The sequence below is a fragment of the Rattus norvegicus genome, chromosome X (genome assembly GCF_021556685.1).
Source record: "Rattus norvegicus strain SHRSP/BbbUtx chromosome X, alternate assembly SHRSP_T2T, whole genome shotgun sequence".
NCBI lineage: Eukaryota > Metazoa > Chordata > Mammalia > Rodentia > Muridae > Rattus > Rattus norvegicus.
The window spans coordinates 47964201-47990300 of record NC_141554.1 but is presented as its reverse complement, the minus strand read 5'-3'; the positions used below and the strand labels follow the sequence as shown (position 1 = coordinate 47990300).

The window sequence follows — 26100 nt, the reverse complement described above, 5'->3', positions numbered from 1 at the left end:
GATATCTCTATAACTGAATATCCTAAAGGCCACTGAAATACATCTCTGATTAAGGGGACAAACTCAAACATGTACACCAGCTAATGCTAATGCAAGAACAGTTTCAGAGAGACCATATAAGACCTCCATCAGCACCAGAAATTCACCTATGGTTTTTAATATTCCCCAAATTTCTAGCAGATGGGGCCAATAGATCAAACAAGGAGTCATTAACGTGGCATGTTGATGCTGGGATGTGGTATCCTCTTATGATTCCTGGAGCAAGCATTACACAGTAGGAGGAAATTCTGGCTGCCCTGTTTGCTTCAAAACATTCCCAGATCAGTCTTTCCAGTTCATTGATTCTTATTATGTGACTCAAGACATCCTACTATATACATATAATGTTTAAGAGCTTGCATGTGGGCTTAATGGAAGAAAAGGCCTGAATGGGAAATAATGAAATTTCACATAACATGTAAAAAGGAGATACGTCCTCTTAAAAGAGCAAAAAACGGTCTGCCATTCCTCTGAAATTTCTAAAAGAAAATTGAAATTATCTTGAGATATAAAGGGATGTGTTTCAAGTCATCTTGGCTCCTACCTCAGACTCATTGTGTTATCAGCATTTACCTCCATTCAAAGTTTCCTTTGTAGATCCCACAGAATTGCCTGCCCTCTCACAGAAAGAAATCATCATTCTAATTACTTAGCCATATCCTTTTTTTGTCATATTTTTTTTACAAAAGGCTCCTTGCTTCCCCCCCTTTCATCAAGGTGCTGAAGCTTTACACAAACAAGTCCTGCTATCACAGGCACGACCTCAGGATTATTTGATCCTCTCCCTTGAGATGCATTGCACCATCTTAAGAAGAGTCAACCCCCTGTGGTCTTCATCCAAATGATTTTGATGTTACTCACATGAATTCCTTTGTGCATTCTAAATGTGTCCTTGTTTGTGTTAACTTTCCAGGGATTATCTACGCTGCTGCTCAAACTTGTGAGCTCATTTGAGTGACTTGCAGACATTTACTGACTGCTTTCTCTGTGTGGGCATCCTAAAACAGATCAACACAAATGAGGGGATTTTTTTGTTTGTTTTTGTTTTGTTTTGTTTTGTTTTGTTGTTGTTTTTATACCCTTAAAACTTTTATCACCCAGCTGTTTCGTCTGTGCTTAGTCCACAGTTATGGCATTGCTCATGGTGAAGGCCTATCTACTGAGTAAGGAGGAGGTGGCCAGCGAGATCCACCACTTCAGCTTCTGCTTCTGCCTCTGGCCCAGGGACCTGACAGAGGCTGCTGATCCAGGTGGCTGTGCTGTTCCCACCCCACCCTCACCCCCCCACCCCCCGAGATGAGGATGGGGACTTGGTTGCCTTTTCCAGTGATGAGGAGCTGACAATGACCATGTCCTACGTTAAAGATGACATCTTCTGCATCTACATTAAAGAGAAGAAGGAATGCTGGCAGGATCATCACCCACCATGTGCTCAGAATGCCCGAAGCATGGTGCACCCCAATGTGATTTGTGAAGGTTGCAACGGGCCTGTGGTGGGAATTCGCTCTAAGTTCAGTGTGTGCCCAGACAACAACCTGTGCAGAGTCTGCGAGGGGAAGGGCCTGCACAGGGAGCACAGCAAGCTCATCTTTCCCAACCCCTTTGGCCACCTCTCTGATAGCTTCTCTCATAGCCGCTGGCTTCGGAAGCTGAAACATGGACACTTTGGCTGGCCTGGCTAAAAGATGGGTCCATCAGGGAACTGGAACCCAGGTCCTCCTCAAGCAGGGGATGGTCGCCCTTGCCCCACAGCAGAGTCAGGCATTGAAGCTGACATTAATGTGGAACATGGAGGGAGGGGAAGCCACCTGACACCCACCTCCCCAGAAAGTTCCAGCACAAGCACAGAAGACAAGAGTGCCACTCAGCCAAGCAGCTGTTCCTTGGAAGTCAGCAAACCTGACAGGGCCGGGGAGGAGCATGCTCAGGCTCTGACAGAGCAGATGAAGAAGATAGCCTTGGAGTCGGTGGGACAGCCAGAGGAACAAATGGAGTCAGGTAACTGCTCAGGAGGAGATGACGACTGGACACATTTATCTTCAAAAGAAGTGGACCCACCCACAGGTGAACTCCAGTCTCTACAGATGCCAGAATTGGAAGGGACAAGCTCTCTAGACTCTCACAGGAAGGACCCACAGGGCTGAAGGGAGCTACCCTGAACCCTTATCTCCCACCAGAGACTGATCTCAGGCTGATTGAGTCACTCTCCCAGATGCTGTCCATGGGTTTCTCAGATGAAGGCAGGCGGCTGGCTCAGCAGGTTCCTACAGACCAAGAATTATGACATCGGGGCTGCTCTGAACACAACCCAGTATTCAAAGTGCTCTCCACCATTGTGACGGTGCTGTGGCCAAGTCCCACAACCCACATCCTGTGTCTTCTAGTTGCATCATGTAGAGTAGTAGTAGTAGGGCTTCTACAGGCCCAGTGTCCTGGCATTCTAAAATCTTCAGGTGGGAATGTGTGATGCCTTCTAAGGCAGTAGGAAAGTGCATAAGGGGAGAAGAGTTCTGAGTGTGCACATGCTGATGCCTGAGAACACATCCAGACAACTGTGACTGGGCTCCTCTGCTTTCCCTGGACCTGGCCTTTGCCAGGGAACCATGGAGGCACGCTGTACTCTACTTGCTCTTGCCGTCAGCATTGCACCAGGTCCATCATTCCTGCCTGATAACCTTTTTGTGTTTGCTTTATTAAAAGGGATTAGTACAACTGATAGTTATTTTCAACAAATAAAGCCATTATGTTTAGAGAGGGCTGTACATAGTGAGGGAAAGATGGCAGGCAATGCCTCCTGGAGCATGGAGTGTTTATCTGAAGGATCTTACCATAAATTGTCTTAATGGCCACAGTTTAGGGTTTTGTCTAATATTAATGCTTAAAATACAAAACCCACATGCAGCTTCTTCTGACTTGATTTTTAAGTAACCTGTATTAAAATGGCATATGCACTTAAAAAAAAACTTTTATCTCCTTTTGCCAACTGGGAAATTCATGTCTCTTAGGGTATTTCCTATAACCATCAAGACAAGCCATAGCTAAACGAACTAACTTATTACTGAAAAATATCAAATACTTAAAACAAAAGGGGGTAGGTAAGGGCTTAATTTCTCAGGACTAACAGTAAAAAAACTTTTATTTAAAATTCTAAAAGTCATTTCTCTCAGTCTTACCCAGGTGTCTTCAGAAAAAAATATCACAAGAATCAAAATGTTTTGACCAGATCCATGATTTTAGAAATACTTCCTCAAGAAAAAAAGGGGGGGGGGCGTCTGAGTCATGTTCCGTTTATAACTTGGAACCTAGGCTACTCATTTGTACATTCTTCTCCTACAAGCTTTCTCTGGATTCCACCAGGATTGGTAAAACCATACCATGAACTAGCAACAGAAGATGAGAAGCCTGTCATAAAATAACATGGTCCTGAATTTCAAACATGTATACACTACATGTCACTTTTAATTCTTACTCATTTATCAAACTCTTCACTGCTATGATTTTTATCTCCTCCTTTTAACTCTTAGGCAAGTCCAAGCTGGGACTCCTGCTAATCAGACTAATCCAGGGCATGGAGAATCTGCTACAGATCAACTCAATTATACTCTGAAACACATATGCATAAAAAGATTCATTGGACTGACAATTACAGCTATCATAGTTTCATAGTTACCATTGCCACAGCAGCAACAGTGTGATTTCAGTCTATTCAAATTGCAACAACTTTAAATTTCTACCTTCAAAATAAGCAACATTACATGGTGTTTGATAACTAACTTGCTCATACTACTTTGGAAAAGAACATTCTATTTGTCTGCCTCTTTGTCTCATTTCTAATGTGCCTTTACCAATTTTTGAAAAGGACCACCATGATGTGATGCTGATTCGGGTGCCCCTACAGTGTACCAAGCCCTGACCAGCTCTTCATGGTGACTACTTCCATGGACATGCTCCTTTAATTAAAATTAAAAAGGTGAAAGTGTGATGATGCACTGAAAAATCAGTGCATCTGAAAAATCTCTCTTACATTCTAAAGGACAGAAACAATTCCTGGGTCTCACATCAAAAGTTAATATACCTTGAGATCACTGAAGACTTAAGACTGCTATTTTACTGTCTATTCAGCCTGTAACCTGTCTGTAAGAAAACAATGTAATAGCCAAATTTACTGGCCTTGGACTTCTCAACCTTTACAACCAAAGATAATGCATACCTGTAATCTTGTTACATACTCTTCCATGCCCCTGACCCAGAAGAAGTATATAATTTGCTAAAATCAGCAAATACAGAGGTGGAAAACAACCTCCTAAAATCCACCATGAAAGTTAAAGGCATACATTTATGGTTATTAGCTAATAAACAATATTTGTAGCACTCTTGTTTGGGTCCGTTGAGGACCTTGTAAAACTCAAAGATTTCTGTAAGTGTCCCAGTCCTTCTCCAAGTGATGCTTTTTCTGTGCTGTTCAGTAAAGAAAAAATGAAATCCTTTGTCAGAAATTGACAGTCACATGACAGACACAGAGACTCATGGAGAGAGGAGAGAGAGGGAGAGAGAGAGAGGGAAAGGGAGAGGAAGAGGGAGAGAGAGATTCACAAAATGACCTTCTTCATGCAGGCGACTCATGCTACAAACAGAAATGTGACAGGAGATACAGACAGTATGAACTAGAGAACTTATCCAAAGGGAGATATATTTATTTATTTTCTTAATATGACACTGATGCATTATCGGTAACTCTGGAGTTAGTCCCTAATGTGTACAGTCTATGCACACATGCATGTGAGTTATGTACCCAGTCACATTCCAAAATGCAAGGCTGACCACAGACAAATATCTACACAAATGCATATATTTAGAAATGTTCATTTCTGAGCACACACATTCACATATTAGCTAATTTGTTCACACACATGCAAAATTTTAACATAGTCACATATTGTAATAATCCACTCAAGAAAGATACAGACAACCACTCTGGTTAAGCCAATTAAAAGTATATGAGTCCTTAATTGGCTAGTGACCAAGAGTGGGCAAAAACTACAAAGACTGTAATTTACATCAAAGTTAGATGAGGGCCAGAGTCACCTTGAAATATTCATTTCTGTCAGAACATAGTAATTATTTCAGACATAACATGACAATTATTTTTTACTTATACCTTCTTCATTTATTTTACTTTATGTTAAGTTTGGATAAACATTAATTATTTGCTTAATACATGTGGACCACAGTCAAGGTCATGGAAATCTCAAATAAACTGCCAAGACAGGCATTACCTTAGTTACTTCATTCCTCAGTTTCTTTTAGCTATTTTCAATTTTTTATTTTTATGGAGAAGCAGGTAATAATTAACAATCAAGTTACTAAACAGAGTTCACTCATTAGATATAAGAGGGAAGGACAATAGGACCAATGGTGTCTGTGAGTGTATGCTGGCCATCCATACATTCAAATCAAACCAAACTATGGAAGCAGGAAATTTTTTGCCTTCTCAATTTATTTTTCAAAATGGCCACATATTTAGATACAGATGCATAACTCATTAAAGAAATCATATATTTTTTTAAAAAACAAACTTGTTGTTTTTAAATACAGCAGAGCTAGTAAAGTTATGTGTCATAGTCCAGTCTTGGGTAGCAATTAGAAGTAGCTAATATTAACGTGAGTCCAAAGGGAGGAACCCACTCCGTGATTCCTATCTCCAAAGGTCTACTGTTGAATTTCTTAAGTTTTACTGTGTGAAGGCTTGCTGGCTTCTAGGTTTCTACAGGAATGAGGCTGGAGGGAAGGTAATTTAGAGAGGCTGGTCTGGGTATATATTGAAGTTCTTTTAAAGCAAAATATATTTTCAATCATAAATACATTCAATAGAGAAGCTAGAAACCTCTTTAGTATCACAGCATTTTGTTTTGTACATGACTCAGTGTCTCCAAATAGGAAAAGTTTAACAAAGTTAGCAAGACATAAATAACTAGACATATACAGTCAGTTTTTGTAAGCATGAATAGATCATAATAACCTTGGGTATTTATAAATCTTAATCATCGAATACATATTATCCTGAAGTCCTATGCTTCATTAAACCTTGTGTAACTTAGTCAGATTTTTCACTATTTGGCTTTAAGAATTCATGATGTTGTCTTAATGTTATTTGTTATATTCGTAGGACAAAAATCTCTTTTTTAAATTTATTCTTGTTCAAAATATTTTTAATCCTTTTTACCAAAAACATAGCATCATACTTTATATCATTTTAAATATCTTTCTCATATCTACTGTTTCTATTTTGTTTTCCTAAACCAGAGTTGAATTCAAACTACGTATCTTGCTGTAGCAAATTAAGACTACATTATACCGACTTCTAACTTTTATGTTACTAGTGTTAAGCTAGCTTTTGCTGTTTGAAATGTTTCAGTTTTTAACACACACACACACACACACACACACACACACACAATTTTACATATCCTGAGAGTAAGAAAGTTTACATTTCAGCAAGATCTTCAATGATATTGATGACCTTGAATGAACTTTTTTTTGCAAATAAGAACTAGGAAGAGAGGTACTCAGAAAGCTATACATCTGTAGTTACATTTAGCCATTTTAACTTTTGCATATGCATCTCTCTTGATTGAAGTATCATGTGATGGAACTATAGAAAGTAAAGTTTACCACTTGTTATAAGAAATTTTCTATAATGTGTGTGGAGATTTGGGGCCATATCTGAGGTCTTTACTCGGCTTTTCTATGACTGCATAGGTGAACCCCCACCCCATTCTTAGCTTTTAGTCTATATACACTAGTTTCTCCAGAAAACCTTGAGTTTCTTGCAATTAGGACCTAATTGCACAACCAGCAGGAAGGAGTGACTGGAAGTTCGAGTAGATGTCCAATGACCTTACCTATCTCCTCCTTTTTTGGAAGAATGTTAATATTTAGCAAGTTCAGCTGTGAGTACTTTAAGCAGGCACAGCTGGATTTCTTTCTTTTTTCTGACCCATGGGTCCTTTATTCCATTACCAACCACCATGCCGCATCCAGGCAGCAGCACACAAACTGGCAACCAACACAGTTTAGTTGTACAATGATCTGAGGCTTACAGTACATTTAAGGCTTTTAAATTTGAAAAAAAAAAAGAAAACTAAAATAAGACCAAACAACCCCAAACCCAATCCTGCAACCAATACAGTTAGTGTAGTGATTTAAGCATCTCGTTTCTGATGTTCACCTGACACAGCTCCAGTATCAAAACCCAAATAACTCCTAAACTAAGAGATCAGCTTAGGGTAATTTAATTACCCAATTCTTCAAAGCAGAAACTTGCAATTTTTGTCTTGGAAATATAAAAATTTTAATAGCACAACATAGGATTAAAAATGTATTAACAAAATGTATTCAATCATTTACAATACAAACAAGGAATCTGCAGTCTGTTGTTGTAGTCTGACAAAAGAAATGTATTAATTAAGAATCTGTGCACAATGTAATTGCAAATATGTACAGGGCTTTAAGAAAGCCGACAAGGAGGACTTTACAGAAGGACAGTCAGCCAGGTTCTATGAGACCAGACAATCAAAATATTAAAACTCTTGGCTAGTATTAAATTTACACTTAAAAAAAACCCAGTTTCCTGTTGTTTAAGAATAGTCCGGTCTTGGTCTCCAGAGAAGTGGAAACCTAGATTGTTTGGCAGGGAGCAGCTCCCCTGCAATTTCTTCCTAGTCAGGAAGGAGCAACGGAAGGCTAAGTCTAGTTAAGTCTTGGGGAATCTCTTTGGGTCCTCCAAAATATAATTCATTCAAGAAAGGTACAGGCAACCAACTGATTAAGCTAGTTAAAAGTACATGAGTCTTTTATTGGCTGGAGACCAAGACCGGGCTAATGCCTCAACTTCTCTTGGTGCCCAAGCTCAGGTGTACAGAGTTGTTAAACAAAAAATCCACAAAGACTATAATTTACATTGAAGTTAGGTGAGGGTCACAGTGACCTAGAAACATCATTTCTGGCAGAATTTTAAAGTGGTTATTTCAAACATAACATGATAATCTTTTAACTTGTACATTTCGCATTTATTTTAGTTTATGTTTGTATAAACAATAACAACTATTGTGGTTAATGCATCTGGACCATGTTCAAGGTTATGAAGATCTCAAATTTGTTGACAAGGCAGATCTGACTTTTACAGGGGCAGCTTTTTACAGGCAGCAGCTTTCTAAACAAACACAAAATGGAGTCAGGGAAAGATGGTGTTACATTTACTCACTTTAATGCCAGAGCATATACAGAGCACATATTCTCACATGTATAATTTCAAGCCTGGTCACACATCAGCACATATGTAAATTATGACTTGTGAAAATTCTGAGTAACCCCAACCCCTTTCAAGTGGGTTGACAGGAGGGCAAGTTCCAAGTGTGGTCACATGATGGTTCATATGCATTTCAAAACATGTACAAGTTCCAAGCATGGTTCCAAGTCAATACGCATACATGAATGTATTGACACAAATGCAAGCTATGAGTATGGTTACATATCAATGCATATGAATAAATTCACCCACATGTATTTCTGAGCACAATCACATGTCCACACAAATGTGCATACTTACATACATGCAGTTTGGAGCATAATCACATATTGGTGTATATGTGTGTACTTTAGCATATGTAAAATTTAGCAAGTCACATGTGAGGACATATATATGTAACATGTTCAAACATATGCAATTTCCAAATGCAGTATATGTCAGCACACATATATATGTTCACCTGTGTACAATTTTCAACTATCAACACATGTTGGTGCATATGTGCATAGTCACGTGCAAATTTTGAGCATGGCCATATGTTGGCATATATACACAAGTGAAATTTTTGATGTGGTTACATGTAAGCATATATGCCTATGTTGAAACATGTGTAAGTTCTAAGTATGGCCACAAATTGGTGCATATTCACATTTTAGCATGGATTAGGTTACAATAATGTCAAATGTTGGTACAAAATGAGCACACTGCCAGAATGTTTGAATGTCAGCTCACATGCAAGAATTGAGAGGAGTGCAAGTTCTGATCCTGGCTACATGTATGCAAGTACCAAGCATTATCATGATCACATGTTGGTATATATGCACATATACACAAATATGAAGTTCCTAGCATAGTATATGTTGTCACATATGTTTCTGTTTACAAACATGCAAGTTACAAGAGACAAAATTGTAGTGCATTTGTGTATACTCATCTACATGTAGTCCCAAGAATAGTCATATATCTACAAAGTATGTTCATATATGTGAAGTTGCAATCATGGTCACATGCATTTCACACATGTACAAGTTATGAGTGTGGTTACATATTGGTGTGTATGCAAGTGTTCACACATGTACAATTTCCCAGTGTAGTCAAATATAGAAGCATATGCACATATTGATACACATGCAAGCTCTGAGTATAGACATATGTTGGTACATGATACATATTAAAAATGAGACTCTGATGAGGATCAGGTCCCAGGGCTATTTGCTGTGAAACAGGGCAAGGAACTTGGCCCGCTCAGAGCACACCTCAAGGAGCTGGAATTCGGCTGTTAGGTTCGAATAAATATGGATTTGGGCAAAAAAAAAAGAAAGAAAGAAAGAAAGAAAGAAAGAAAGAAAGAAAGGAAGAAAAAAGAAAAATGAGAGAAATTGCATGTTGACAAATATACACATTTTGACATATGTGTAAATTCCAAGCATGCTCCTATATTTGCACATTTGTGGCTATTGATGCATAAGCAAATTATGAATGTGGTCACATATATGAGGTCACATATTCATTGGATATGCAAGTTCTGAAGATGGTCAAATGTCAGCATATATGCACATGTTGGCATGGGTGGCAGCATCAAATGAAGTTACATATTGGCATTTATACATGTGATCACAAAAATGAAAGTTCCAAATGTGTTTCAATGTCATTCATTAAGTACATTTTTACACAAATATTTCTTAGCCTGTTTACATGTTGACATTCATTTATGCATTGGCATGTGTGAAAGTTCTTAGTGTGGTCACATCTGAATTAATATTTGCATTTTGATATGTATGCAAGTTCTGAAAAGAGTCACATATTAGTACATATGTGTTTTGACATGCATATAAGTTCCAATAGTAATTACCTATCAGTCCTATGCATGAGTTAATAGGCAAGCAAATTCCATGCATTGTCACATGTCACATATAAGCATATATTGACACATATACAAGTTCTGAGATTAGTGAAATGTCACACATATGTGTACATTGAGAAATGTGTGAGCTCATTGTCACATATTAGTATTTATGCATGTGTTCATGTGTATGCAATTTCCAAATGGTTACACATAGGAGCAAATGTGTTATGAGTGTGCATTTCTGATGGTGGTCATTTATTGGAGAATATGCAAATTTATTGAAGTTTATTTTTCATAAAATAATTTCTGATCACAGATTACCTTCCACCAACTCCTCCCAGATCCTCCACACAGGAAGATTTCCTTTCTTCTTTTTTCTTTTCCAAAACAAAACAGACACCATTGCGGATGGGATTGCAAACAGGTACAACCACTCTGGAAATCAATTTGGAGATTCCTCAGAAAATTGGAAATAGACCTACCTAAAGACACAGAAATACCACTCTTGGAAATATACCCCAAAGATGTCCCACCATGCCACAGGGGCATATGTTCCACTATGTTCATGGCTGCATTATTTGTAATAGCCAGAAGCTGGAAACAACCCAGATGTCCCACAACAGAAGAATGGATACAGAAAATGTGGTTCATTTAAACAAGGGAATACTGCTCAGCTATTAAGAATGAGGACATTTTGAGTTTTGCAGGCAAATGGATGAAACTAGAAAATATCATTCTAGAGACACCACCAGAACCTGAAGGAACAGACCGGATAAACAGTTCTCTGCACCCAAATCCCGTGGGAGAGAGAGCTAAACCTTCAGAGAGAGAGACACACCTGGGAAACCAGAAGAGACTGCACTCTGCACACATTACTGATTCCAGAGGAAAACACCAAACGCCATCTGGAACCCTGGTGCACTGAAGCTCCTGGAAACGGCGGCGCAGATCTTCCTGGTTGCTGCTGCCGCAGAGAGCTCGTGGGCAGCACCCCGCAAGCAAACTTGAGCCTTGGGACCACAGGTAAGACCAACTTTTCTGCTGCAAGAGACCTGCCTGGTGAACTCGAGACACACAGAGGAAGAATTCCTCTAGGAACAGGCACTCCCTGTGTTTACCAGGAGTCCCACACCCACGGATCCCTGCCCGCAGCAGCTCTCTGCTCCCAGACCCCATGGGAGAGAGACCTCACCGCCTGGTCAGGTGGGCACTCCTGAGGCTGCAGAGCAGAAGAGACCACCAACACTGCCCACCCCTGCCCACATCCCTGGCCCAAGAGGAAACTATATAAGGCCTCTTGGTTCCCGTGCGGGAGGGCCCAGGAGGGGCAGGACCCCTGTGCCTGAGACACCGCCGGAACCTGAAGGAACAGACCAGATAAACAGTTCTCTGCACCCAAATCCCATGGGAGGGAGACCTAAACCTTCAGAGAGGCAAACACGCCTGGGAAACAAGAAGAGACTGCACTCTGCACACATTACTGATTCCAGAGAAAACCCCAAACGCCATCTGGAACCCAGGTGCACTGAAGCTCCCAGAAACGGCGGTGCAGATCTTCGTGGTTGCTGCCACTGCAGAGAGCTCGTGGGCAGCACCCCGCGAGCAAACTTGAGCCTTGGGACCACAGGTAAGACCAACTTTTCTGCTGCAAGTGACCTACCTTGTGAAATCAAGACACAGGCCCACAGGAACAGCTGAAGACCTGTAGAGAGGAAAAACTACACGCCTGAAAGCAGAACACTCTGTCCCCATAACAGGCTGAAAGAAAACAGGAAAACAGGTCTACAGCACTCCTGACACACAGGCTTATAGGACAGTCTAGCCACTGTCAGAAATAGCAGAACAAAGTAACACTAGAGATAATCTGATGGCGAGAGGCAAGCGCAGGAACCCAAGCAACAGAAACCAAGACCACATGGCACCATCGGAGCCCAAATCTCCCATCAAAACAAATATGGAATATCCAAACACACCAGAAAAGCAAGATCTAGTTTCAAAATCATATTTGATCATGATGCTGGAGGACTTGAAGAAAGACGTGAAGAACTCCCTTAGAGAACAAGTAGAAGCCTACAGAGAGGAATCGCAAAAATCCCTGAAAGAATTCCAGGAAATCATAAATAAACATGTAGAAGCCCATAGAGAGGAATCACAAAAATCCCTGAAAGAATTCCAGGAAAACACAATCAAACAGTTGAAGGAATTAAAAATGGAAATAGAAGCAATCAAGAAAGAACACATGGAAACAACCCTGGATATAGAAAATCAAAAGAAGAGACAAGGACCTGTAGATACAAGCTTCACCAACAGAATACAAGAGATAGAATAGAGAATCTCTGGAGCAGAAGATTCCATAGAAATCATTGACTCAACTGTCAAAGATAATGTAAAATGGAAAAAGCTACTGGTCCAAAACATACAGGAAATCCAGGACTCAATGAGAAGATCAAACCTAAGGATAATAGATATAGAAGAGAGTGAAGACTCCCAGCACAAAGGACCAGTAAATATCTTCAACAAAATCATAGAAGAAAACTTCCCTAACCTAAAAAAAGAGATACCCATAGACATACAAGAAGCCTACAGAACTCCAAATAGATTGGACCAGAGAAGAAACACCTCCCGTCACATAATAGTCAAAACACCAAACGCACAAAGTAAAGAAAGAATATTAAAAGCAGTAAGGGAAAAAGGTCAAGTAACATATAAAGGCAGACCTATCAGAATCACACCAGACTTCTCGCCAGAAACTATGAAGGCCAAAAAATCCTGGACAGATGTCATATAGACCCTAAGAGAACACAAATGCCAGCCCAGGTTACTGTATCCTGCAAAACTCTCAATTAACATAGATGGAGAAACCAAGATATTCCATGACAAAACCAAATTTACACAATATCTTTCTACAAATCCAGCACTACAAAGGATAATAAATGGTAAAGCCCAACATAAGGAGGCAAGCTATACCCTAGAAGAAGCAAGAAACTAATCGTCTTGGCAACAAAACAATGAGAAGAAAAGCACACAAACATAACCTCACATCCAAATATGAATATAACAGGAAGCAATAATCACTATTCCTTAATATCTCTCAACATCAATGGACTCAACTCCCCAATAAAAAGACATAGATTAACAAACTGGATACGCAACGAGGACCCTGCATTCTGCTGCCTACAGGAAACACACCTCAGAGACAAAGACAGACACTACCTCAGAATGAAAGGCTGAAAAACAAATTCCAAGGAAATGGTCGGAAGAATCAAGCTGTAGTAGCCATTCTAATATCAAATAAAATCAATTCTCAATTAAAAGTAATAAAAAAAGGAAGGACACTTCATATTCATCAAAGGAAAAATCCACCAAGATGAACTCTCAATCATAAATATCTATGCCCCAAATACAAGAGCACCTACATACGTAAAAGAAAACTTAATAAAGCTCAAAACACACATTCTACCTCACACAATAAAAGTAGGAGATTTCAACACCCCACTCTCATCAATGGACAGATCATGGAAACAGAAATTAAACACAGACGTAGACACACTAAGAGAAGTCATGAGCCAAATGGACTTAACAGATATTTATAGAACATTCTATCCTAAAGCAAAAGGATATACCTTCTTCTCAGCTCCTCATGGTAATTTCTCCAAAATTGACCATATAATTGGTCAAAAAAAACGGGCCTCAAAAGGTACAGAAAGATAGAAATAATCCCATGCGTGCTATCAGACCACCACGGCCTAAAACTGGTCTTCAATAAAAATAAGGGAAGAATGCCCACATATACGTGGAAATTCAACAATGCTCTACTCAATGATAACCTGGTCAAGGAAGAAATAAAGAAAGAAATTAAAGACATTTTAGAATTTAATGAAATGAAGGTACAACATACCCAAATTTATGGGACACAATGAAAGCTATGCTAAGAGGAAAACTCATAGCTCTGAGGGCCTGCAGAAAGAAACAGGAAAGAGCATATGTCACCAGCTTGACAGCACACCTAAAAGCTCTAGAACAAAAAGAAGCAAATACACCCAGGAGGAGTAGAAGGCAGGAAATAATCAAACTCAGAGCTGAAATCAACCAAGTAGAAACAAAAAGGACCATAGAAAGAATCAACAGAACCAAAAGTTGCTTCTTTGAGAAAATCAACAAGATAGATAAACCCTTAGCCAGACTAACGAGAGGACACAGAGAGTGTGTGCAAATTAACAAAATCAGAAATGAAAAGGGAGACATAACTACAGATTCAGAGGAAATTCAAAAAATATTCAGATCTTACTATAAAAGCCTATATTCAACAAAACTTGAAAATCTCCAGGAAATGGACAATTTCCTAGACAGATACCAGGTACCGAATTTAAATCAGGAACAGAAAAACCAGTTAAACAACCCCATAACTCCTAAGGAAATAGAAGCAGTCATTAAAGGTCTCCCAACCAAAAAGAGCCCAGGTCCAGACGGGTTTAATGCAGAATTCTATCAGAACTTCATAGAAGACCTCATACCAATATTATCCAAACTATTCCACAAAATTGAAATAGATGGAGCACTACCGAATTCCTTCTATGAAGCCAGAATTACTCTTATACCTAAACCACACAAAGACCCAACAAAGAAAGAGAACTTCAGACCAATTTCCCTTATGAATATCGACGCAAAAATACTCAATAAAATTCTGGTGAACCGAATCCAAGAGCACATCAAAACAATCATCCACCATGATCAAGTAGGCTTCATCCCAGGCATGCAGGGATGGTTTAATATACGGAAAACCATCAACGTGATCCATTACATAAACAAACTGAAAGAACAGAACCACATGATCCTTTCATTAGATGCTGAAAAAGCATTTGACAAAATTCAACACCCCTTCATGATAAAAGTCCTGGAAAGAATAGGAATTCAAGGCCCATACCTAAACATAGTAAAAGCCATATACAGCAAACCAGTTGCTAACATTAAACTAAATGGAGAGAAACTTGAAGCAATCCCACTAAAATCAGGGACTAGACAAGGCTGCCCACTCTCTCCCTACTTATTCAATATAGTTCTTGAAGTTCTAGCCAGAGCAATCAGACAACAAAAGGAGGTCAAGGGGATACAGATCGGAAAAGAAGAAGTCAAAATATCACTTTTTGCAGATGATATGATAATATATTTAAGGGATCCCAAAAGCTCCACCAGAGAACTACTAAAGCTGATAAACAACTTCAGCAAAGTGGCTGGGTATAAAATTAACTCAAATAAATCAGTAGCCTTCCTCTACACAAAAGAGAAAGAAGCCGAGAAAGAAATTAGGGAAACGACACCCTTCATAATAGACCCAAATAATATAAAGTACCTCGGTGTGACTTTAACCAAGCAAGTAAAAGATCTGTACAATAAGAACTTCAAGACACTGAAGAAAGAAATTGAAGAAGACCTCAGAAGATGGAAAGATCTCCCATGCTCATGGATTGGCAGGATTAATATAGTGAAAATGGCCATTTTACCAAAAGCGATCTACAGATTCAATGCAATCCCCATCAAAATACCAATCCAATTCTTCAAAGAGTTAGACAGAACAATTTGCAAATTCATCTGGAATAACAAAAAACCCAGGATAGCTAAAGCTATCCTCAACAATCAAAGGACTTCAGGGGGAATCACTATCCCTGAACTCAAGCAGTATTACAGAGCACGAGTGATAAAAACTGCATGGTATTAGTACAGAGACAGACAGATAGACCAATGGAACAGAATTGAAGACCCAGAAATGAACCCACACACCAATGGTCACTTGATTTTTGGCAAAGGAGCCAAAAACCATCAAATGGAAAAAAAGATAGCATTTTCAGCAAATGGTGCTGGTTCAACTGGAGGTCAACATGTAGAAGAATGCAGATCGATCCATGCTTATCACCCTGTACAAAGCTTAATTCCAAGTGGATCAAGGACCTCCACATCAAACCAGACACACTCAAACTAATAGAAGAAAAACTAGGGAAGCATCTGGAATACATGGGCACTGGAAAAAATGTCCTGAACAAAACACCAGTGGCTTATGCTCTAAGATCAAGAATCGACAAATGCGATCTCATAAAACTGCAAAGCTTCTGTAAGGCAAAGGACACTGTGGTTAGGACAAAACGGCAACCAAGAGATTGGGCAAAGATCTTTACCAATGCTACAACAGATAGAGGCCTTATATCCAAAATATACAAAGAACTCAAGAAGTTACACCGCAGGGAGACAAATAACCCTATTAAAAAATGGGGTTCAGAGATAAACAAAGAATTCACAGCTGAGGAATGCCGAATGGCTGAGAAACACCTAAAGAAATGTTCAACATCTTTAGTCATAAGGGAAATGCAAATCAAATCAGTGAGAATGGCTAAGATCAAAAACTCAGGTGACAGCAAATGCTGGCGAGGAAGTGGAGAAAGAGGAACACTCCTCCATTGTTTGTGGGGTTGCAGACTGGTACAACCATTCTGGAAATCAGTCTGGAGGTTCCTCAGAAAATTGGACATTGAACTACCTGAGGATCCAGCTATACCTCTCTTGGGCATATATCCAAAAGATGCCCCAACATATAAAAAAGACACATGCTCCACTATGTTCATCACAGCCTTATTTATAATAGCCAGAGGCTGGAAAGAACCCAGATGCCCTTCAACAGAGGAATGGATACAGAAAATGTGGTACATCTACACAATGGAATATTACTCAGCTATCAAAAACAATGACTTTATGAAATTCGTAGGCAAATGGTTGGAACTGGAAAATATCATCCTGAGTGAGCTAACCCAATCACAGAAAGACATACATGGTTTGCACTCATTGATAAGTGGCTATTAGCCCAAATGCTTGAATTATCCTAGATTCCTATAACAAATGAAACTCAAGAAGGATGATCAAAATGTGAATGCTTCACTCCTTCTTTAAAAGGGGAAAAGAATACCCTTGGCAGGGAATAGAGAGGCAAAGATTAAAACAGAGATTGAAGGAACACCCATTCAGAGCCTGCCCCACATGTGGCCCATACATATACAGCCACCCACTTAGACAAGATAGATGAAACAAAGAAGTGCAGACGGACAGGAGCCGGACGTAGATCGCTCCTGAGAGACACAGCCAGAATACAGCAAACACAGAGGCGAATGCCAGCAGCAAACCACTGAACTGAGAATAGGACCCTAGTTGAAGGAATCAGAGAAAGAACTGGAAGAGCCTGAAGGGGCTCGAGACCCCATATGTACAACAATGCCAAGTAACCAGAGCTTCCAGGGACTAAGCCACTACCTAAAGACTATACATGGACTGACCCTGGACTCTGACCTCATAGGTAGCAATGAATATCCTAGTAAGAGCACCAGTGGAAGGGGAAGCCCTGGGTCCTGCTAAGAGTGAACCCCCAGTGAACTAGACTGTTGGGGGGAGGGCAGCAATGGGGGGAGGGTGGGGAGGGGAACACCCATAAGGAAGGGGAGGGGGGAGGGGGATGTTTGCCCGGAAACCGGGAAAGGGAATAACACTCGAAATGTATATAAGAAATACTCAAGTTAATAAAAAAAAAAAGATGCAAAAAAAATGAAAATATCATTCTAAGTGAGGTAACTCAGACCCTAAATGATATGCATGGTATGTTCTCACTAATAAGTGAATATTAGCCAAAAAAGTACAGAATACCCAAGATATAGTCCATAGGACTCAAAAAGATCAACAAGCTGAAGGGCCCAAGTATGGACACCTCAGTTCCACTCGGGAGGAAGAAAATAGCAACCACAAGGGTGGGAGAGGGACGTGGGAGGAAAAGGGGACAGGGTTGGGGAATGGGGGAACAGGATCTGGTATTGGGTGGGGGAAAAGGACTAAAGCCCTGAGGGCCAGCAGAAAGAATGGAAACAGGTAACCTGGGGAGGAAGGAGGATGGGAGGATCCTCCAGAATGTACCAGAGACCTGGGAGGTGAAAGACTCTCAGGACTCAAAGGGGAGACCATAGATGAAATGCCCTATAGAGGGGAGAGGGAAGTTGTAGAGCCCACCTCCAGCAGAAAGACAAGGCATCAAGAAAGGGATGGGGTTGCTATTCCACAGTCAAAACTCTGACCCACAATTCTTCCTCTCTGAAAGAAATGCAGTGATGGAAATGGAGTAGAGCCTGAGGAAAAGAAGGTCCAGCAACAAGCCCAAAGTGAGATCCAGCTCATGGGGAGGCCCTGAGACCTGACACCATTAATGAGGCTATGGAGTGCTCACAAAATGGACTTATCATAACTGCCCTCCCAACAAGCAGCAGAAAGAGTCAGATGCAGATATTTGCACCCAATGAACAGAAGCTGCTGACCCCTCTGGTTGAATTAGAGAAAAGCTGGTGGAAGCTGAGGAGGGTGACCCTGTAGGAGGACCAGCAATCCCAATTAATCTGGAACCCCCAGGTCTCTCAGACATTGGATCACCAACCAGGCAGCATACACCAGCAGAGATGAGGTCCCCAACACATATACAGCAGGGAACTCCTGAGTCTGGGTGCAGTCAGAGAAGATGCACCTAAACCTGAAGAGACTGGAGGCCCCAGGGAGTTTAAAAGTCTGGTGGTGTGTTGGGGTGGGGACATCCTCATGGAGACAGGGTACCAGGGAGGAGGTATGGAATGTGTAACAGTCAGCAGGTGGACCAGGAGGGGAATAAAATCTGGATTGTAAATATAATATAATAAAATAAATAAATAAATAAATACAACAGATAGAAAAATATTTACTTCTACCAAGAATTAAGTTATAGGATATGCAGTTCATAAGTGATTTGATTATTAACATTCTCTGTAGATAAAAGTTGAATGTTCCCTTGATTCACATTGCTAGCCAGCTTTTATCAATTCAGTTGCTTATACATATGATGGAATTGCTATGTATTAAGAATTCCATTCTGTGATAGACATTGTCTGCACTGAAGCCATTGTCTACCAAAATATATAAGCATTCAATGGCAAAAAGAAAGCAAACAGACAAACAAATCAGTACAAATAAGTGAGAAATTTTAAGAACAGTAAATGAAAAACACAGCACACACAAAACACACACCCCAAAGCCCATATAAATACATAATCAGAAACCATAATATTCGACAAAAATACTATTAGGACAAAAACTCCCCAGACAAAGTACCAAGAGAGAGAAAAATCTATAAAAATAAAATTGAGTTTGTTTTCTGTTGGCCATCTACTGCTGAAAATGGGGCCTACCCTTAAATATGTTTAATATATTCAGTGAGACACCATTGTAGAAAACTAGTTCTTCCTTTGCAAGCAGGTAGTTGTCAATTGGGAATAGATTCATGGTTAAGGGAGGAGTCTTGTTCACTTCCCCCTCTTAGTGCTGGAACTTTCTTTGGCTTGGACCTGTGCAGGTCCTGTGCATAGTCTCTGTGAATTCATATGTGCATCAGTCCTGCTGTGTCTATAGGGTGCTATTTTCTTGGAGTCATCCATCACATTTCACTCTGACAATCTTTCTGACTTCTCTTCTGTATAGCTCTCAGAACCTTGAGGAGAGTGTTTGATAGAGACGACTCTTTTAGCACTTGGTGATCAAAAGTCTCCCACCCTCTGTACATTTTCCTGTTGTACATCTCTGTGTTAGTTCCCATCTACAAAAGGAAGCAGTTATAATGCTGGCTAAGACAGACATTGATCTACAAGTAAAGCAGAATGTAGTTAAGACTCATTTTTATTGCTATGTTACTTCAGCAAAACAATATTTGTGTTTGTCCTAGGACTATGGCCTATCTATCCACCTTCAAGATCTTGGACACCCAAGAAGTATCAGACATGGGTTCCATCTCAGGTAGTCAGCCTTAAATTAAGTAAGAGAGTAGTTGTTTATTTACACAACAGTTGTGCAAGAGTTGTACCAGCATAACTTGAAGAGAAGAAACTATTTTAGATTCAAAGTTTTGTGGCTGGATTGATGGCTACTTTTCTCCTCTAGAAGAATGCAATGTATGATGAACACTAGTCAGCGGGGATGAAAGGTCTAGTTAGGCACCATTTCAAGTTTTTCATGTTCAATGAGATATGTAAATGATATTTGGTGCATAGATGCAAAGAATTTCAATATCTTCGGGGTGGATTTTTTTCTTTGATGAGTATGTAGTGATGTAGTGTTCTTCCTTATCCCTTCTTTTTTTTTTTTTTTTTTTTTGTCCTCTCTCCTTTAAGTCTTCCTTCTGCCTGTCCAATATTTCTGCCTGTTCTACTGACCCAGGATAAGTTGCCAGCCCTTTATTATGCAAAATGCTATACTTCTTACTCAAACAGTTGGCTATGAAGGCTACATGATCTTCCCCACTCCAGGTTCCCTTTCATTTTTGAACAATTGAGAAAGTGAAAAAGATTTATGTATCCTACTAGGCTGCCTTCAAAGAAATTAACAATTGAAAACAAAGGAACACACTCTTTTTTCTTTCTTTCTTCCTTTATTTCTGTCTGTCTCTTTCTTTGGTTTGAAATTTTTTGTTTCTATTTTTATTCATTATTACTTAAGAAATTATTGTATTTATTTTCATTGTAATTTCTTTCCCCATTTCCTGGTCACCCTTCAAGAATTCTTATGCCATCTCATATCCCTTTCACCTCTACGAAGGTGGTCCTTCCTTGGCATTCGCCTACCATGAAGAATCAAATCTCTATAGGATGAGGACCATCTTCTCCTACTGAGGCCAGACAATATATTCCTCTGTTACATAATGTGCTTGTGGCCTTGTACCAACTCTCATACACTCTTTTGTTGAGAATTAGACTCTAGGAGCACCTAGGGCCCAGGTTACTTGACACTGCTAGTCTTCTTTTTTTTTTATTTATTTTTTTTTTATTAACTTGAGTATTTCTTATATACATTTCAAGTGTTATTCCCTTTCCCGGTTTCCGGACAAAATCCCCCTCCCCCCTCCCCTTCCTTATGGGTGTTCCCCTCCCAACCCTCCCCCCATTGCCGCCCTCCCCCCATAGTCTAGTTCACTGGGGGTTCAGTCTTAGCAGGACCCAGGGCTTCCCCTTCCACTGGTGCTCTTACTAGGATATTCATTGCTACCTATGGGGTCAGAGTCCAGGGTCAGTCCATATATAGTCTTTAGGTAGTGGCTTAGTCCCTGGAAGCTCTGGTTGCTTGACATTGTTGTACTTTTGGGGTCTCGAGCCCCTTCAAGCTCTTCCAGTTCTTTCTCTGATTCCTTCAACGGGGGACCTATTCTCAGCTCAGTGGTTTGCTGCTGGCATTCGCCTCTGTATTTGCTGTATTCTGGCTGTGTCTCTCAGGAGCGATCTACATCCGGCTCCTGTCGGTCTGCACTTGTTTGCTTCATCCATCTTGTCCAATTGGGTGGCTGTATATGTATGGGCCACCTGTGGGGCAGGCTCTGAATGGGTGTTCCTTCAGTCTCTGTTTTAATCTTTGCCTCTCCCTTCCCAGCCAAGGGTATTCTTTTTCCTCATTTAAAGAAGGAGTGAAGCATTCACATTTTGATCATCCGTCTTGAGTTTCGTTTGTTCTAGGGATCTAGGGTAATTCAAGCATTTGGGCTAATAGCCACTTATCAATGAGTGCATACCATGTATGTCTTTCTGTGATTGGGTTAGCTCACTCAGGATGATATTTTCCAGTTCCAACCATTTGCCTACGAATTTCATAGACTCGTTGTTTTTGATAGCTGAGTAATATTCCATTGTGTAGATGTACCACATTTTCTGTATCCATTCCTCTGTTGAAGGGCATCTCGGTTCTTTCCATTTTCTGGCTATTATAAATAAGGCTGCGATGAACATAGTGGAGCACGTGTCTCTTTCATATGTTGAGGCATCTTTTGGGTATATGCCCAAGAGAGGTATAGCTGGATCCTCAGGCAGTTCAATGTCCAATTTTCTGAGGAACCTCCAGACTGATTTCCAGAATGGTTTTACCAGTCTGCAATCCCACCAACAATGGAGGAGTGTTCCTCTTTCTCCACATCCTCGCCAGCATCTGCTGTCACCTGAGTTTTTGATCTTAGCCATTCTCACTGGTGTGAGGTGAAATCTCAGGGTTGTTTTGATTTGCATTTCCCTTATGACTAAAGATGTTGAACATTTCTTTAGGTGTTTCTCAGCCATTCGGCATTCCTCAGCTGTGAATTCTTTGTTTAGCTCTGAACCCCATTTTTTAATAGGGTTATTTGTTTCCCTGCGGTCTAACTTCTTGAGTTCTTTGTATATTTTGGATATAAGGCCTCTATCTGTTGTAGGATTGGTAAAGATCTTTTCCCAATCTGTTGGTTGCCGTTTTGTCCTAACCACCGTGTCCTTTGCCTTACAGAAGCTTTGCAGTTTTATGAGATCCCATTTGTCGATTCTTGATCTTAGAGCATAAGCCATTGGTGTTTTGTTCAGGAAATTTTTTCCAGTGCCCATGTGTTCCAGATGCTTCCCTAGTTTTTCTTCTATTAGATTGAGTGTGTCTGGTTTGATGTGGAGGTCCTTGATCCACTTGGACTTAAGCTTTGTACAGGGTGATAAGCATGGATCGATCTGCATTCTTCTACATGTTGCCCTCCACTTGAACCAGCACCATTTGCTGAAAATGCTATCTTTTTTCCATTGGATGGTTTTGGCTCCTTTGTGAAAAATCAAGTGACCATAGGTGTGTGGGTTCATTTCTGGGTCTTCAATTCTATTCCATTGGTCTATCTGTCTGTCTCTGTACCAATACCATGCAGTTTTTATCACTATTGCTCTGTAATACTGCTTGAGTTCAGGGATAGTGATTCCCCCTGAAGTCCTTTTATTGTTGAGGATAGCTTTAGCTATCCTGGGTTTTTTGTTATTCCAGATGAATTTGCAAATTGTTCTGTCTAACTCTTTGAAGAATTGGATTGGTATTTTGATGGGGATTGCATTGAATCTGTAGATTGCTTTTGGTAAAATGGCCATTTTTACTATATTAATCCTGCCAATCCATGAGCATGGGAGATCTTTCCATCTTCTGAGGTCTTCTTCAATTTCTTTCCTCAGTGTCTTGAAGTTCTTATTGTACAGATCTTTTACTTGCTTGGTTAAAGTCACACCGAGGTACTTTATATTATTTGGGTCTATTATGAAGGGTGTCGTTTCCCTAATTTCTTTCTCGGCTTGTTTCTCTTTTGTATAGAGGAAGGCAACTGATTTATTTGAGTTAATTTTATACCCAGCCACTTTGCTGAAGTTGTTTATCAGCTTTAGTAGTTCTCTGGTGGAACTTTTGGGATCACTTAAATATACTATCATGTCATCTGCAAATAGTGATATTTTGACTTCTTCTTTTCTGATCTGTATCCCCTTGAACTCCTTTTGTTGTCTGATTGCTCTGGCTAGAACTTCAAGAACTATATTGAATAAGTAGGGAGAGAGTGGGCAGCCTTGTCTAGTCCCTGATTTTAGTGGGATTGCTTCGAGTTTCTCTCCATTTAGTTTAATGTTAGCAACTGGTTTGCTGTATATGGCTTTTACTATGTTTAGGTATGGGCCTTGAATTCCTATTCTTTCCAGGACTTTTATCATGAAGGGGTGTTGAATTTTGTCAAATGCTTTCTCAGCATCTAATGAAATGATCATGTGGTTTTGTTCTTTCAGTTTGTTTATATGATGGATCACGTTGATGGTTTTCCGTATATTAAACCATCCCTGCATGCCTGGGATGAAGCCTACTTGATCATGGTGGATGATTGTTTTGATGTGCTCTTGAATTCGGTTTGCCAGAATTTTATTGAGTATTTTTGCGTCGATATTCATAAGGGAAATTGGTCTGAAGTTCTCTTTCTTTGTTGTGTCTTTGTGTGGTTTAGGTATAAGAGTAATTGTGGCTTCGTAGAAGGAATTCGGTAGTGCTCCATCTGTTTCAATTTTGTGGAATAGTTTGGATAATATTGGTATGAGGTCTTCTATGAAGGTTTGATAGAATTCTGCACTAAACCCGTCTGGACCTGGGCTCTTTTTGGTTGGGAGACCTTTAATGACTGCTTCTATTTCCTTAGGAGTTATGGGGTTGTTTAACTGGTTTATCTGTTCCTGATTTAACTTCGATACCTGGTATCTGTCTAGGAAATTGTCCATTTCCTGAAGATTTTCAAATTTTGTTGAATATAGGTTTTTATAGTAAGATCTGATGATTTTTTGAATTTCCTCTGAATCTGTAGTTATGTCTCCCTTTTCATTTCTAATTTTGTTAATTTGGACGCACTCTCTGTGTCCTCTCGTTAGTCTGGCTAAGGGTTTATCTATCTTGTTGATTTTCTCAAAGAACCAACTTTTGGTTCTGTTGATTCTTTCTATGGTCCTTTTTGTTTCTACTTGGTTGATTTCAGCTCTGAGTTTGATTATTTCCTGCCTTCTACTCCTCCTGGGTGTATTTGCTTCTTTTTGTTCTAGAGCTTTTAGGTGTGCTGTCAAGCTGCTGACATATGCTCTTTCCTGTTTCTTTCTGCAGGCACTCAGAGCTATGAGTTTTCCTCTTAGCACAGCTTTCATTGTGTCCCATAAGTTTGGGTATGTTGTATCTTCATTTTCATTAAATTCTAAAAAGTTTTTAATTTCTTTCTTTATTTCTTCCTTGACCAGGTTATCATTGAGTAGAGCATTGTTCAATTTCCACGTATATGTGGGCATTCTTCCCTTATTGTTATTGAAGACCAGTTTTAGGCCGTGGTGGTCCGATAGCATGCATGGGATTATCTCTATCTTTCTGTACCTGTTGAGGCCCGTTTTTTGACCAATTATATGGTCAATTTTGGAGAAAGTACCATGAGGAGCTGAGAAGAAGGTATATCCTTTTGCTTTAGGATAGAATGTTCTATAAATATCCGTTAAGTCCATTTGGCTCATGACTTCTCTTAGTCTGTCGACATCACTGTTTAATTTCTGTTTCCATGATCTGTCCATTGATGAGAGTGGGGTGTTGAAGTCTCCCACTATTATTGTGTGAGGTGCAATGTGTGTTTTGAGCTTTAGTAAGGTTTCTTTTACGTATGTAGGTGCCCTTGTATTTGGGGCATAGATATTTAGGATTGAGAGTTCATCTTGGTGGATTTTTCCTTTGATGAATATGAAGTGTCCTTCCTTATCTTTTTTGATGACTTTTAGTTGGAAATTGATTTTATTTGATATTAGACTGGCTACTCCAGCTTGCTTCTTCTGACCATTTGCTTGGAAAGTTGTTTTCCAGCCTTTCACTCTGAGGTAGTGTCTGTCTTTGTCTCTGAGGTGTGTTTCCTGTAGGCAGCAGAATGCAGGGTCCTCATTGCGTATCCAGTTTGTTAATCTATGTCTTTTTATTGGGGAGTTGAGGCCATTGATATTGAGAGATATTAAGGAATAGTGATTATTGTTTCCCTTTATATTCATATTTGGATGTGAGGTTATGTTTGTGTGCTTTCATTCTCTTTGTTTTGTTGCCAGGACGATTAGTTTCTTGCTTCTTCTAGGGTATAGCTTGCCTCCTTATGTTGGGCTTTACCATTTATTATCCTTTGTAGTGCTGGATTTGTAGAAAGATATTGTGTAAATTTGGTTTTGTCATGGAATATCTTGGTTTCTCCATCAATGTTAATTGAGAGTTTTGCTGGATACAGTAACCTGGGCTGGCATTTGTGTTCTCTTAGGGTCTGTATGACATCAGTCCAGGATCTTCTGGCCTTCATAGTTTCTGGCGAGAAGTCTGGTGTGATTCTGATAGGTCTCCCTTTATATGTTACTTGACCTTTTTCCCTTACTGCTTTTAATATTCTTTCTTTATTTTGTGCATTTGGTGTTTAGACAATTATGTGACGGGAGGTGTTTCTTTTCTGGTCCAATCTATTTGGAGTTCTGTAGGCTTCTTGTATGTCTATGGGTATCTCTTTTTTTAGGTTAGG

The 26100-nt window shown here is 39.8% G+C and overlaps 1 pseudogene; it reads left to right on the top strand.

The window, feature by feature from the left end:
- The first annotated feature begins 1168 nt into the window (after positions 1–1168).
- On the top strand, positions 1169–2378 carry Sqstm1-ps1 (sequestosome 1, pseudogene 1; annotated as a pseudogene).
- The last annotated feature ends 23722 nt before the right edge of the window (positions 2379–26100 follow it).